This window comes from Pseudophryne corroboree, chromosome 3 (assembly GCF_028390025.1).
Source record: "Pseudophryne corroboree isolate aPseCor3 chromosome 3, aPseCor3.hap2, whole genome shotgun sequence".
In the NCBI taxonomy this organism is placed as follows: domain Eukaryota; kingdom Metazoa; phylum Chordata; class Amphibia; order Anura; family Myobatrachidae; genus Pseudophryne; species Pseudophryne corroboree.
In genome coordinates this window covers 619913340-619929227 of record NC_086446.1, presented here as the reverse complement: position 1 = coordinate 619929227, position 15888 = coordinate 619913340, and positions in this window count along the sequence as shown.

The following is a 15888-nucleotide window of genomic DNA, read 5'->3' as shown; positions in this document are numbered from 1 at the left end:
GATTTCCTTACTGAGCAGGCATAAGTTGAGTACAGTCAGTGGCATAGCAGGGAAAGGTGCAAGGCACCCCTAACATAAAACTGTCCCCAGTGGAGCCTGCAGGGGGATAGCATCAGAGCACATTCCCCTGTCCATTGCTAGAAGACAGCTGTGGAACTGAGGCTAAGCTGCTGTGAACACAGAATAGAGGCAGAAGGCAGGATCTGAGCAGGGGAAGGGCTTCCCAGCAGAGGGTACACCCCTAGCCCCTGAATGCTGCCTGTGTCAGTGGCGCCCGCTGTGAATGGGACTCTGCAGTTGAGATCCTGCTGTGAGTGGGACTCTGCATGTGTGAAAGACTGCTGTGTGGCATGAGCGGCGTATCCAGATTAAGGGATGGAATAGGTCCAGTGGAGGAAAGTGCCTCAACTGTGTGCTGCAATTAAATTGCTCTGGAAGGTGTGATACTCCCACTATGATGCAGTCGCATAACCCACAGCATGACGTAGTAATGCCCCTGTGGTGCCTGTTTTTACCCTTACCATCAAAACCTGGCTATATCACTGAGCACAGTAGGAGCATGTTCATGAAAGTGCAATATAACTTCTTGTGGCCACGCCTCCACATACACTATGCCTCCTATGAGCGATAGTGCAAACATACATGATGATGACAACCATAAGCGTTAACTAGTCTTTTCTGATAAGCTGCTTGCATACTGACCTCTCCAGCTGTACTTACTGCATTATCATCACAGCTATATTGCAGTACATCACGCCATCTGTTCACATTACCTAGGCTGGGTATACATGGACAGATAAAATAAAATGCCTGTCAGACTAAAACAGACATTTTATTTGATAGCCTGAAACCCTTCAGATATCATGGGCATGAACTGTGTCATAACCTCCAACAATTTATACATAAAAATCGGTACAAATTTAAAAAGGGGGCGTGACCACGGGTAAATGGTCATGGCCACGCTCCTTTTCCTATACTTTCAATGGAAATTTGGAGAGCCAAAAATCGGTACAGACCATAAAATAAAGGTACTGTACCTGCCAAAAAGGTACAGATGGAGGGTATGCTGTGTGAGAGAGAGAGAGACTGTGTGAGAAGTAAGCTCTGTAGGGGGCAGAGCTGTGTAAAGGGGGGGAATCAGAGTGAGTGGAAAGAGTTGTGTGTGTGTTTGAGGGGGGTCTGTTTGGGGAAGGTTACAGTTGTGTGGGATATGCAGTATATACTGTATATCTCTGAATGGGACAGATGTACTAAGCCTGAAAAGTGATAAATATCACAGTGATAAAGTACCAGCCAATCGGCTCCTAACTGTCATTTTTCAAACACAGCCTGTAATATGGCAGTTAGGAGCCGATTGGCTGGTACTTTATCACTGTGATATTTATCACTTTTCAGGCTTAGTACATCTCCCCAATATACGATATGGATCCCTAAGGTGGTATTTTGCCTAGGGAGCTATGGGGTCTTAATCTGCCTCTGCCTTTGACCTGGGTATGAGGTTCACCACATACAAGCAAATTGCTTGTATGTGTTTGCTTTGTATATTATAACTAATAATTAGGGCAGTATTACTGCTTCACATGACTAAGGTCATGGTTTCAATTCCCGACATGGCCCTAACTGTGTGCAGTTTGTATATTCTCCCTGTACTTGCGCGGGTTTCCTCCGGGTACTCCGGATTACTCCCACAATCCAAAAATACTGTATGTTAATTGGCTCCTAACAAAAATTAACACTGGTGTGTAAGTGTGTACATGTATATGTGAATGGCAGACTAGATGGGCCAAGTGGTTATTACCTGCCCTCAAATCCTATGTTTCGATGTAGATCTGTGTGGCCACACAATATCTGGGTTTCTCCTGTGGGGTGGACACAGTGGTGTCACTTATCCTATCAACAACCAGTGTGATGGCCGGTAAAACGGTGTGTGGCTTTTATAGATGGGCATGGCTTCATGTGACAGGGGCGTGGCTACACATCCTGACCCCCGTTTCTGTCACTCTGAGAGCTGCGGGATGCCTTCTGGAGACTGCTGGCTTCTTCAGAGTGACAGGAGACGGGTGCTGCACGTAATGTTACAGTACAGCACCCTGCTCCTATCACTGAGCAGGAGTCGGCACTTTCGTGTCACTCCTCGGTGGGTGACACCAGAGTATAGGCCGCACCCCCCTTGTGATGCCCTGAGTGGAGACATTTTCCCATTCCTCCCCTGTGAAGGAACAGGGGAAATGTATGTTGGATGGCTGCAGCAGTGCATACACTGCCCGATGTGGCTGAATTGCAACTTAAAAAACATTGCATCGGACGGACATGCTGGATGAGTCGTCATGTCTGACCAATAAATATTTTTAGATTGGTCGTGCACATACACTGTACAATTATCTAGATGACCCATCAATATTAGGCATATTGCCCAGATATTTGTATAATGTATGCCCAGAATAACATGTGTTTTTAAATAGATTACAACAGGACAGAAGATTACTATAGGTATGTGGACATGGGATGCGGTCAGCATCCTGGTGGTGTAGACGCTGGTGGTCAAGTGACCGATGCAGGAAACCCGTCTCCCACTCGGAATCCCTGCGCCGGATTCCCGACCCTTAACCCCCAAGGTAAGTATTGAGGTAAGGGTTATGGTTAGGGACTGGGTAGGGGGGGTAGGGTTAGGCACTACAAGGAGGGTTAGCCATAGCCGCTACCCCCCTGACCGTAGCTGCCACCCCCCCACTATCTTGGCCCTAGCAGCCACCCCAGACGGGATAGAGTATGGGGTAGGGGATGGGTAAATTAATTACCCCGTCCCCTGCAGGCGTTCTACAAATCGGGATGCCACAGTCAGTCATGTGACCGCCGGACTCCTGACCGCTGGGGGTCTAGTAACTTGAGACTTAGCAAGGTCCCAGCAGGGATGACCCCAGATCACAAGGCACCTAATTCAGAGCGGAACGCAGCTGCAAATTTGTTAGCAGTTGGGCAAAACCATGGGGGTAATTCCAAGTTGATCGCAGCAGGATTTTTGTTAGCAATTGGGCAAAACCATGTGCACTGCAGGGGAGGCAGATATAACATGTGCAGAGAGAGTTATATTTGGGTGGGATGTGTTCAATATGCTATCTAATTTGCGGTGTAAAAATAAAGCAGCCAGTATTTACCCTGCACAGAAATAAAATATCCCACCCAAATCTAACTCTTTCTGCACATGTTATATCTGCCTCCCCTGCAGTGCACATGGTTTTGCCCAATTGCTATCAAAAATCCTGCTGCGATCAACGTGGAATTACCCCCATGTGCACTGCAGGGGGGTGGAGGTGCGGGGGATGGGGGGTGGCAGATATAACATGTGCAGAGAGAGTTAGATTTGGGTAGGGTTTGTTCAAACTAAAATCTAAATTGCAGTGTAAAAATAAAGCAGCCAGTGTTTACCCTGCACGGAAACAATATAACCCACCCAAATCTAACTCTCTCTACAAATGTTATATCTGCCACATCTGCAGTGGACATAGGCGGTCATTCCGAGTTGATCGCTAGCTGCATTTGTTCGCAGCGCAGCGATCAGGCTAAAAAATGGCAGTTCTGCACATGCGTATGCGGCGCAATGCGCACGCGCGACATACGGGCACAACGAACTATGCAGTTTTGCACAGGGTCTAGCGATGCATTTCAGTCGTACTGGTTGCCACAGAGTGATTGACATGAAGTGGGCGTTTCTGGGTGGCAACTGACCGTTTTCAGGGAGTGTTCGGAAAAACGCAGGCGTGCCAGGGAAAACGCAGGAGTGGCTGGGCGAACGCTGGGCGGGTGTGTGACATCAAATCCAGAACTGGGGGCAGATATAACATGTGCAGAGAGAGTTAGATTTGGGTGGGTTATATTGTTTCTGTGCAGGGTAAATACTGTCTGCTTTATTTTTACACTGCAATTTAGATCTCAGTTTGAACACACCCAACCCAAATCTAACTCTCTCAGAACATGTTATATCTGCTCCCCCTGCAGTGCACATGGTTTTGCCCAACTGCTAAAAAAATTCCTGCTGCGATCAACTTGGAATTACCCCCATGGTTTTGCTCTTCTGCTAACAAAGTTGCTGCTACGATCAGGTCTGAATTAGGCCCAAAGTCCAATAAGGGTTGTGGATGCTCTTCAGGGCCGGTGCTAGAGTTTTCGGCGCCCTCCTGCAAAATATAAATTTGCGCCCTCCCATAGTTTACATGCAGGTCCGGGGGGTTACCATGGCCTCTTGGGCCCCCGAGCTGCAGGAGATCCGTGCAAGCCTATGGATGTGAACTCTCTGCCCACACACACTCTGTGCAGCGCTAGTTATGGCCCTGCACACAGACAGTGCAGTAACTAGACATTTTAGCGCTGTTTGCAAGAGAGGGCATCGGCGCCCCCCCCCCACCTGATTGTAAAACAGGGGCAGTGTGCGCCGCAGGCGCGTGCAAAAAATATAGGGGCGTGGCTTCATGGGGAAGGGGTGTTGCCACAAAATAATACCAATTCATATTACATATTATAGTAGTCTCCATTATTCAAACTACGCTGCACAGTAGCGTCACTACACCAGGTAGAGCTCCTTTTACACATTACGGCGGACAGATTCACCTTTTTACACATTACAGCAGACAGCGTCCCCCTTTTAACATATTACGGCAGACAGTGTCCCCCTTTTTACACATTACTGCAGACAGCGTCCCCTTTTTACACATTACGGCGGACAGTGTCCCCCTTTTTACACATTACGGCAGACAGCGTCCTCTTTTTACACATTACGGCAGCCATATACACCACAGCCCTCCACCAAGCACACATATAGTACACCACAGCGACCTCTCTCACACTCATGTACACCAGCCCTGCACACACTGGCACACGTAGTTAGTTACGGCTCTGCACATAGATACACACATACATACATATATACATAAATACAAACACACACATACATATACATACACACACACACTTTCTCTCTCACACTCTTTTTACTAGTGATGAGCGGGTTCGGTTCCTCGGAAACCGAACCCCCCGAACTTCACCCATTTTACACGGGTCCGAGGCATACTCGGATTCTCCCGTATGGCTCGGTTAACCCGAGCGCGCCCGAACGTCATCATCCCGCTGTCGGATTCTCGCGAGATTCGGATTCTATATAAGGTGCCGCGCGTCGCCGCCATTTTCACTCGTGCATTGGAAATGTTAGGGAGAGGACGTGGCTGGCGTCCTCTCCGTTTATTAATGTTGATGCAAATATTTGTGCTTATTGCTTTATTGTGGGGACTGGGGAGCAGCTGTATTATATAGGAGGAGTACAGTGCAGAGTTTTGCTAATCAGTGACCACCAGTTTTATTCGTTCTCTGCCTGAAAATCGCTCCATATCTGTGCTCAGTGTGCTGCATATATCTGTGCTCACACTGCTTAATTGTGGGGACTGGGGAGCAGCTGTATTATATAGGAGGAGTACAGTGCAGAGTTTTGCTGATCAGTGACCACCAGTTTTATCCGTTCTCTGCCTGAAAAACGCTCCATATCTGTGCTCAGTGTGCTGCATATATCTGTGCTCACACTGCTTAATTGTGGGGACTGGGGAGCAGCTCAGAGCCGGATTACGAGGGGGGCCCCGGGGATAAGTACCCCGGGCCCCCTTTTTGAAAAGGGCCCCCCCCCCGCCGCCACCGCGGATCGGATCTCTGTTCCGATCTGCGGTATTGCGCTGCGCTCCCAGGAGCTGGCGGCTCTGGCTCCCGGCTCCACTGCACTGAACATGCTGGCGCCGCGGCCGCACGCAGCGAGTCAGTGCCTGTAAACGGAAAGGACAGCTGAGCGACGGCTCAGCTGTCCAATAATCTAATGAGCAGCAGCCTACGGATCAGTCATTGGCTGGGCTCGCAGGCTGCAGGGAAGAAGGAGGACGGTGCGTGGAGCCTGGAGGCAGCAGCCATCACCCAGTTTCAGCCAGCTCTCCTAGGCTATGTGTGGTTGTGCAGCCTGCCAGCATCAAAGGACATAAAAACGTAAGGCTGGCTGTATTATATATTGGTTTTATATATATATATATATATATGTGTATATATATATATATGTATATATATATATATATGTATATATATATGTATATATGTGTGTGTGTGTGTGTGTGTGTGTGTGTGTGTGTGTGTGTGTGTGTCGTCCACCCGTCCCTTCTCTCTCTACACTCACCCGCTATGCCTGGTCAGCAGGCCCGGCGATAGACATGCCGCTGCAGGGGCAGTAGAGAGTACATTTGTCAGCAGCACCTGCTACCGGAACTCACATGTGAACAAGACTGCACCCACAAGTAATGTATAATGTGTGTTATATAATGTATTTGGAGGGGCACTATGTATCACATAATGTGTTTGGGGGCACTGTGTATTATAATGTGAATTGCGGCTCATACAGTGTGGCGTAATGTGAATTGCGGCTCATTCAGTGTGGCGTAATGTGAATTTTGGCTCATACTGTGTGGCGTAATGTAAATTTTGGCTCATACTGTGTGGCGTAATGTAAATTTTGGCTCATACTGTGTGGCGTAATGTAAATTTTGGCTCATACTGTGTGGCGTAATGTAAATTTTGGCTCATACTGTGTGGCGTAATGTGAATAATATGTCTTGCTGTGTGGCATAATGTGAATTTTATCTTATACCGTGTGACGTAATGTGAATTTTGGCTCATACCATGTGACGTAATGTGAATTTCGTCTCATATCGTGTGGTGAAATGTTCATTTTGACTCATACTGTGTGGTGTAATGTGAATTTTGCACCAAAGCCCACCACTCTCTAGTTCCGCCACTAGGTCAAGGATAGGTTGGGGAAGTGTAAGTAACGATAGGGTGCAGTGGCAGCTATGACTCAGGGTTATGGCGTAGGAGACAGTCAGTACCGGCCGGTGGTCACACCATTATGTTTAATTTTATTTCTCTGGGGTGTATTATATCTACTTTTATTAGGAACTAGGGAGAACTTAGATTACACCATGTGATTTGTTTTTATGTAAAATATTAAATACAGTTTGAGTATCCCATATCCAAATATTTTAATACTCAAAGTTACTAAAAATATTGTATTAAATGACCTTCAGGCTGTGTGTATAAGGTGTATATGAAACATAAATGCATTCTGTGCTTAGACTTGGGTCCCATCGCCATGATAACTCATTATGGTATGCAATTATTCCAAAATACGGAAAAATCCCATATCCAAAATACTTCTAGTCCCAAGCATTTTAGATAAGGGACACTCAACTTGTAATAATAAATATTCCTTTTAAGATGGATTAGTCTGAAAGATTCTTTCAAATTTACAACCTAATTGTAATTTTCTTTGTAAAGATTGAAGGCACTATGATTTTAATTTTAAATCTTAGGGCCCCCTTGTCTTAAGTACCCCAGGCCCCCCGAAGCCTTAATCCAGCTCTGGAGCAGCTGTATTATATAGGAGGAGTACAGTGCAGAGTTTTGCTGATCAGTGACCACCAGTTTTATCCGTTCTCTGCCTTAAAAACGCTCCATATCTGTGCTCAGTGTGCTGCATATATCTGTGCTCACACTGCTTTATTGTGGGGACTGGGGACCAGCAGTATTATATAGGAGGAGTACAGTGCAGAGTTTTGCTGACAGTGACCACCAGTATATATAGCAGTACGGTACGGAAGGCCACTGCTCTACCTACCTCTGTGTTGTCAAGTATACTATCCATCCATACCTGTGGTGCATTTCAGTTGTGCGCAGTATATATAGTAGTAGGCCATTGCTATTGATACTGGCATATAATTCCACACATTAAAAAATGGAGAACAAAAATGTGGAGGGTAAAATAGGGAAAGATCAAGATCCACTTCCACCTCGTGCTGAAGCTGCTGCCACAAGTCATGGCCGAGACGATGAAATGCCATCAACGTCGTCTGCCAAGGCCGATGCCCAATGTCATAGTAGAGAGTATGTAAAATCCAAAAAACAAAAGATCAGTAAAATGACCCAAAAATCAAAATAAAAAGCGTCTGAGGAGAAGCGTAAACTTGCCAATATGCCATTTACGACACGGAGTGGCAAGGAACGGCTGAGGCCCTGGCCTATGTTCATGGCTAGTGGTTCAGATTCACATGAGGATGGAAGCACTCATCCTCTCGCTATAAAACTGCAGTGCCACTCCTAGATGGGCCAGGTGTTTGTGTCGGTCACTTGTGTCGCTTAGCTTAGTCACACAGCGACCTTGGTGCGCCTCGTTTTTTCTTTGCATCATGTGCTGTTTGGGGACTATTTTTTTGAAGTGCCATCCTGCCTGACACTGCAGTGCCACTCCTAGATGGGCCAGGTGTTTGTGTCGGCCACTTGTGTCGCTTAGCTTAGTCACACAGCGACCTTGGTGCGCCTCTTTTTTTCTTTACATCGTGTGCTGTTTGGGGACTATTTTTTTGAAGTCCCATCCAGCCTGACACTGCAGTGCCACTCCTAGATGGGCCAGGTGTTTGTGTCGGCCACTTGTGTCGCTTAGCTTAGTCACACAGTGACCTTGGTGCACCTCTTTTTTTCTTTGCATCATGTGCTGTTTGGGGACTATTTTTTTGAAGTGCCATCCTGCCTGACACTGCAGTGCAACTCCTAGATGGGCCAGGTGTTTGTGTCGGCCACTTGTGTCGCTTAGCTTAGCCATCCAGCGACCTCGGTGCAAATTTTAGGACTAAAAATAATATTGTGAGGTGTTCAGAATAGACTGAAAATGAGTGTAAATTATGGTTATTGAGGTTAATAATACTATGGGATCAAAATGACCCCCAAATTCTATGATTTAAGCTGTTTTTGAGGGGTTTTTGTAAAAAAAACACCCGAATCTAAAACACACCCGAATCCGACAAAAAATTTTCAGGGAGGTTTTGGCAAAACGCGAATCCAAAACACGGCCGCGGAACCGAATCCAAAACCAAAACACAAAACCCGAAAAATTTCCGGTGCACATCACTACTTTTTACATCCACTTACCACAATCTTGCTGGCTAGATCTTCACAGTCTGCTAGCATGGTCTCATGTAGCCCCGCCCCCCTGGTCCATGTAGCCCCACCCCCTTTTGATAGAACGAACACTGAAACTCCTCTCACTGTCACAGGGGAGAGAGGAGAAGGCTTCATGCTGCCGCCGCTGCTGCGGCTGCCTGTCAGTGTGACAGGCACAGCAGCAGCAGCAGGGGGGACAGGACGGCGCTTCAGCAGGGATGCAGAGCAGTGAAGGCACCTCTTCTGCCCGGCGCCTACCTGCACTGCATCCCTTTGCTGAGCGGGTAGCGCCGGGCCTGATGCTCTTAACAAAGCTGGGGCTGATAGAGAGGCATCACCCCCTCTTATTACTGTAGCCTACTCTCTGCAATGACAGTAGTTCAGTCCTGCATATACTAACAAGCACAGTTGCTGCGCTGTCTGTAACACATGCTCAAGGTGGATGCAATGTTCACTGTTTCTGAAATGTAGGTGACAATGGGGTCTATTCATGAAGCAGTGAAAAGAGTGTAGAAGTGTTCCTGTGGAGAATTTGCCCATGATAACCAATCAGTGTTGAGGTAACATTTATAATGTGCATTCTATAAAATTATAGGTAGTAGCTGATCAATTGCCATGGGCAATGTCACCACTGGTTCAGTTTTCCACCCTTTTCACTGCTTCATGAATAGACCCCTATGAGGAGTTTGGACACATGTACTATAGCGATTTCGGTATGATATACCGCTCATCCGGATGCTGGCGTTCACATGATCAACACCGGCATCCCAACATTGAAGATTTTGACGTCAGAGGGGGTAAGTATTTTTACCCTCCAACCTTCCCTACTTTAACCCTCTGGGAGTGGTGGCTAGGGCTAACCCCCTGGGGTGTAGTCTGGGGCTAACCCTTGGGGGGGGGGGCATACCCCCATTGCCTAACCCAAACCCCCACCTCCCCAGACCCTAACAGTTATCCCAATACTTGCCTTCGGGATATCGTCTGTCAGTCTTCCGGCGCCATTCTCCCAAGTGGTGTCAGGATTCCAGCATCGGTCACATGACTGCCGGCATCCCGCCCATTGGGATGCTAAACGCATCCCATTATAGCAAGTTACATTTTCTCACCAAGCAGCATGTTGTGGGGACAGCTCCCCTTCTGGTTCCAGTCTCAGCTGGAAAATGGGTGATTCTCCAAACTTATGCAGCTAATCACTTCTCCGCAATTTGTCTGTCTGCCTCTTTCACTTACTTGGGTCTCTCTAAGTTTGCAACAACTGTTCCTGTCTCAGTATCTCTCAGCCTGAAACTTCAATTTATTCTCCATTGCTGTTCTCAAGATGTCCCCCTACCATTGGAGCTGCACCTCTAAACTAAATGTATCCTTCCGTGGAACAGATTAATTTATGATAAGCTACACCAGTTATTCTTACAGCAATTTAGAGAATTTGGGGGTTTCCAAGTTTAGATCCCCAACATCCCTTTAATATAGAGGTGGAAGCAATTCGGGTAGGATCCCAGGGATCCCGTGCCTTCAATAAAATGCAGGACATCAAGGACCTATGAGGGTGCTGCCATGGCACCTGTTCCTGGCTGTCTGAAGAAGTGCCTGGATCCCGACCAGCAGCGGCTCCAGAAGTGGGGCTGAAGCACAGACCAAAATTAAAAAATGGGAGCTACACCTACTGCTGGGATGTCCAGTCGGCAATATTTGGCAACATTTGAGGTGGCAGTTGGTGTGGCTCCCCTATTTGAATTTTGGACTGTGCTGCAACCTCACCTCCGGAGCTGCCACTGATCCGGACACTGTCGGACTGGGGCATTAAGGGCCCACCGGGGGAATACAGTGGTAGGGGCCCATGTTTAGGGGTGTGGCCAGTATCCAGAAGGGGTGTGGTCAGCCACCACATTGGTTTGCTTAGCTATTAGAGAGTGCATGGTCTGGGCCCCTTGATAAATATATATAGTAAATACTAATCTGGTACAGTATCATGCATGCACCAGCAGTAACAGCAATTAACTGTAGAAAATACACCATAGTCCTGTGCAGTATAATGTAAAACATGTGTATGTATATAAGTGTACAGTCCTTAACCTCATCCCTAGAGGAAGAGAGGGGGGGGGGTGTTGGGAGGGGGGCCCACCGGTGGTTTCCCCTGTACTCCTGTGGGCCAGTCCAACCCTGGATCCGGACTCACCTGTTCCTGGGGGAAAAAAATTCCTCTCCATAATTTATTTAACTTGATTATGACATTGTGAATTTGGCTGTTAATGGAAATTGTAGTGTCACAAAGACATGGATGGATCATGGATGCAACGTGCACCTTGGGATTGGCAGAGACCCGGAACAGAGGCGAGGAGTGTCTAACATGCCAGCGATAGTCTTCAGGGACCCCTGCAAGGAGGTTTGGACTTAGCTGTACCAGACATGCAGTTCACAGCCCTGTCTGGACTCCCAGATACGGAAGGGCTGGTATGCACTGGAGATGACACTGAAGATGCTGAATGGCATGCAGATACTGGAACAGCAGACTGCAGAGAAGCCGGATGGAACACAGAGTGAAGCATAGAGAGATGGGTACCACAGACACAACAAGAACCAGGAACATAGCATAGATGACAGGAATTCGGGATGCCACAGGGAACAGAAATCAGGAATGTTCTTTGTACAGAAAGCACAATAACGCAAGGGTTACCCTAGAGTATGGTTTGTAGCCTATATTCTGGTACAGGAGTGTACTTAGGGACTTCCTTTTATAGGCAGGATTTAAATTCTGACGTTACGTTTAGGCTTGCCTGGTCCTTTAAGTCACACACTCCCCATGGGAGTGACAGCTGTCAACACCGCATGCTGCAGCCAGGAGACAGGAAAGCCAGCCCAGGACTCTACAGCAGCAGGCGCTGGGGACCTTCGATCCGCTGCCCCGTAATGGATGCCGGAGACCAGTACTGCCAGACCCGGTAAGTGAGCGTCGGGTTCCCCCATGTTGTGACATGGAGAAAGTGAGACAGAGGAACATTAGAACAAGGTAAGATAACTACTGGGGTGGAGGGAGCAGAATACAAAACATCCTAACTAGGGGTGGAGGGAACACAACACTGGCCATAACGCTGTCATGAGCAATGGTAAGGTGTTTTTCAGTGGGTCAAGTATGGAGTCACGGAGTGGTGATGAGGAGTTTTACAGTGGGCAGTGCTGCCGAGAGGGAGGGGGGGGGGGGGAGGTACAGATTACCTGGGCACGGGCATGCCAGGTAATCCTTTTTTTTTCTTTATTAAAAATCAGCAGGCGGGCATGTATATTTGATTACACAGTGACCATCGGATGTCTCTTACGTCTGTACAATATTTGGATGTTTTCTGATGTATCAGCACACAGGTTGGAATGTTTTAATGGATATTTTAACAAATTAAAAAGTGTTATTTTATGTTAAAATGCCTTTGAATTTGTAACATTTATGGGGTATTATTGTATACATTACTGGTATCAGGTTAGTGCCCTCAGAGCCCTATACATATATATATATATATATATATATATATATATATGCATACTGCATGTATATATATATATATATATTGTAACACTGTAGGGGTGCAAGGTGCCTTTTCCTGGGGAATATGGCAGCCCGCAGCAGCTGAGGAACAACACAAGTCCAGTTTCTGGTACAACTGACCCCGGCCAGTTTTATTGAAACAGAAAATAAAACAAACCCCAAAATAAAAAATACCTTGCCTGTCCGGCACTAACTAAACATAAGATGTTCCTAACTGTCACTAAACAAAACACAGAGTTCTTCAGTACATACTGTATAGCTTACTTGCATCAGAAAGCGTGTCTCTCACACACAGATCCTGCAGCCTTCCCAGGCAGTCTGCCCATACTAATCAGGTTAGAAGCACTATATCACTCTTACACAGCTGAAACCCTGATTAGCCCTCTGTGAGGCCAAAGACCCAAACTGGGCCCAATGTCTAGAACTCGCCTTATCTCTCTCTCAGAGCCTTTTCCCAGCTTTTACAGCAAACTGAAAAGGTTCAGACAAAACAAAAAGCATTTTTCCTAGAAGTTAACATTTTCTAAAACATGTAAGACAAGAACCTGGGACAAATATACCTGCCCTCAAACACTATCCCAGTGTTCTTGTCACATATCCCCCTCCCCTGTTTCGACCTAGGGGCCGGAACACTTGTAGCCCCCAAACAGAAGATGCGAGACAATGCATCTGCGTTGGCCAATTGTGTTCCCGGTCTATGTTCGACAGTAAACTTAAAGTCCTGCAACGCTAGAAACCATCTAGTTACACGAGCATTCTTGCCTCTATTTACATACATCCATTTTAAAGGGGCATGGTCTGTCACTAGTCTGAATTGTCTACCCAAGAGGTAATATCTCAAGGTATCTAGTGCCCACTTAATGGCCAAAGCCTCCTTTTCCACAATGGCATACCTTTTTTCATGCTCATTGAGTTTCCTACTCAAATAAATGATAGGGTGTTCGTCCCCATCTCTGGTTTGGGACAGCACAGCACCTATCCCTACCTCTGAGGCATCTGTCTGTACCACAAATTCTTTTGAAAAATCTGGTGTTATCAACACCGGTTGTGAACACAAAGCCACTTTTAATGCTTGGAACGCCTTTTCTGCATCAGGGTTCCATTTCACCACATTTGACTGCTTCCCTTTGGTAAGGTCTGACAACGGCACCGCTGTGGTCGCAAAATTAGGAATAAACCGTCTATAGTACCCAGTAATTCCCAAAAAAGCCCTTACCTGTTTTTTATTCACTGGACGAGGCCAGTTTTGAATAGCATCAACTTTATTCAATTGGGGCCTAATCAGACCTCTGCCTATGGTGAAGCCCAAGTATTTGACCTCCTCCATTGCGAGGCAGCACTTCTTTGGGTTAGCAGTTAACCCTGCCTCTCTGATTGAGTCCAGTACTGCTTGTACTTTTACCAAATGGGACCCCCAGTCTGTACTGTGAATTACCACATCATCCAAATAGGCAGCTGCATATTTTCTATGGGGCCTCAAAATTTTATCCATCGCCCGTTGAAAGGTTGCTGGAGCCCCATGCAACCCAAAGGGTAACATCTTATACTGGTACAGCCCCTCCGGAACCGAAAAGGCTGTTTTTTCTTTGGCGCTATCAGATAAAGGTATTTGCCAGTAACCTTTGGTCAGGTCCAATGTGGTGAGAAACCTGGCTGTTCCCAGCCTTTCTACAAGCTCATCCACACGGGGCATGGGGTATGCGTCAAACTTGGACACCTCATTTAACTTACGAAAGTCATTACAGAAGCGTATGCTACCGTCGGGCTTCGGGATGAGCACTATGGGACTGGACCACTCACTGTTAGACTCCTCTATGACTCCAAGTTCTAACATGGTTTTAACTTCCTTAGAAATAGCTTCTCGCTGAGCTTCAGGAATCCTATATGGCTTTAAATGAACCCTGACCCCTGGTTCTGTGACAATGTCATGTTTTATTATGGTCGTTCGGCCAGGCAGCTCTGAAAATACCTCCCTATTTTGGATGAGAAATTCTTTAACCTGATTGTTCTGATCAGCTGATAATGTCTCTGACACCTTCACTGCGGGAAGCAACCGGGGTGAAGACACCGAAGGGCAAGGCTCCGCTGACAGAGACAACCTATCTTTCCAGGGTTTGATTAAGTTAACATGGTAGATCTGTTCGGGTTTTCTCTTTCCCGGCTGGTATACTTTGTAATTAACCTCATTCACTTTTTCCCTAATCTCAAATGGACCCTGCCATTTAGCTAGGAATTTGCTTTCCACAGTGGGTACCAAAACAAGAACTCTATCTCCAGGAGCAAATTCCCGTATCTTGGCACTCCGGTTATAGACCCTCTGTTGAGCACTTTGGGCCTGTTCCATGTGCTCTCTGACAACAGGTACCACGGCTGCAATCCTATCCTGCATTTGTGTTACATGCTCAATAACGCTTCTATAAGGAGTGGGCTGTCCTTCCCACGTCTCTTTGGCAATATCCAACAGCCCTCTGGGGTGTCTACCATACAACAAATCAAATGGAGAAAACCCCGTAGAGGACTGAGGGACTTCTCTGATGGCCATTAACAAGTAGGGCAACAAACAATCCCAGTTTTTCCCATCTCTCTCAACAACCTTTTTTAACATACTTTTTAATGTTTTATTAAACCTTTCCACCAACCCGTCAGTTTGGGGATGGTAGATGGACGTCCTGAGGTGAGTGACCTTAAATAACTTGCACAATTCTTTCATGATCCTTTACATAAATGGAGTACCTTGGTCAGTCAAAATTTCTTTTGGTATTCCCACTCTACTAAATACCTGCACCAGCTCCCTAGCTATCGCCTTGGTTGTGATAGTGCGTAAAGGGACAGCCTCAGGATATCGAGTGGCATAGTCCATAATTACCAGGATATACTGATGGCCCCGAGCAGACTTTAACAAGGGCCCCACGAGATCCATGGCTATTCTGTCAAACGGGACCTCTATAATAGGCATGGGAACTAGTGGGCTCCTGAAATGGGGTCTAGGGGCATGATACTGGCATTCAGGACAGGAAGAACAATATTCAGACACTTCTTTATAAACCCCTGGCCAAAAGAACCTTTGTAAAACTCTTTCAGTGGTTTTTTCTGCCCCTAAATGTCCTGCGGTAACGTGACTATGAGCTAAATCTAGTACCGTTCTCCGATAAGGCTGGGGAACTACCAGCTGTTCCACCACATCCTCACCCCTTTTGACAATGTGGTACAAGAGCTCATTACAGATGGCCATGTGGGGATACGTAACCCTGTCACCTGGTACCACAGGTTCCCCATTAACAATCTTAACATTCTCTCTAGCCTTTATTAAGGTAGGATCCTTTAACTGTTCAGACGCAAAC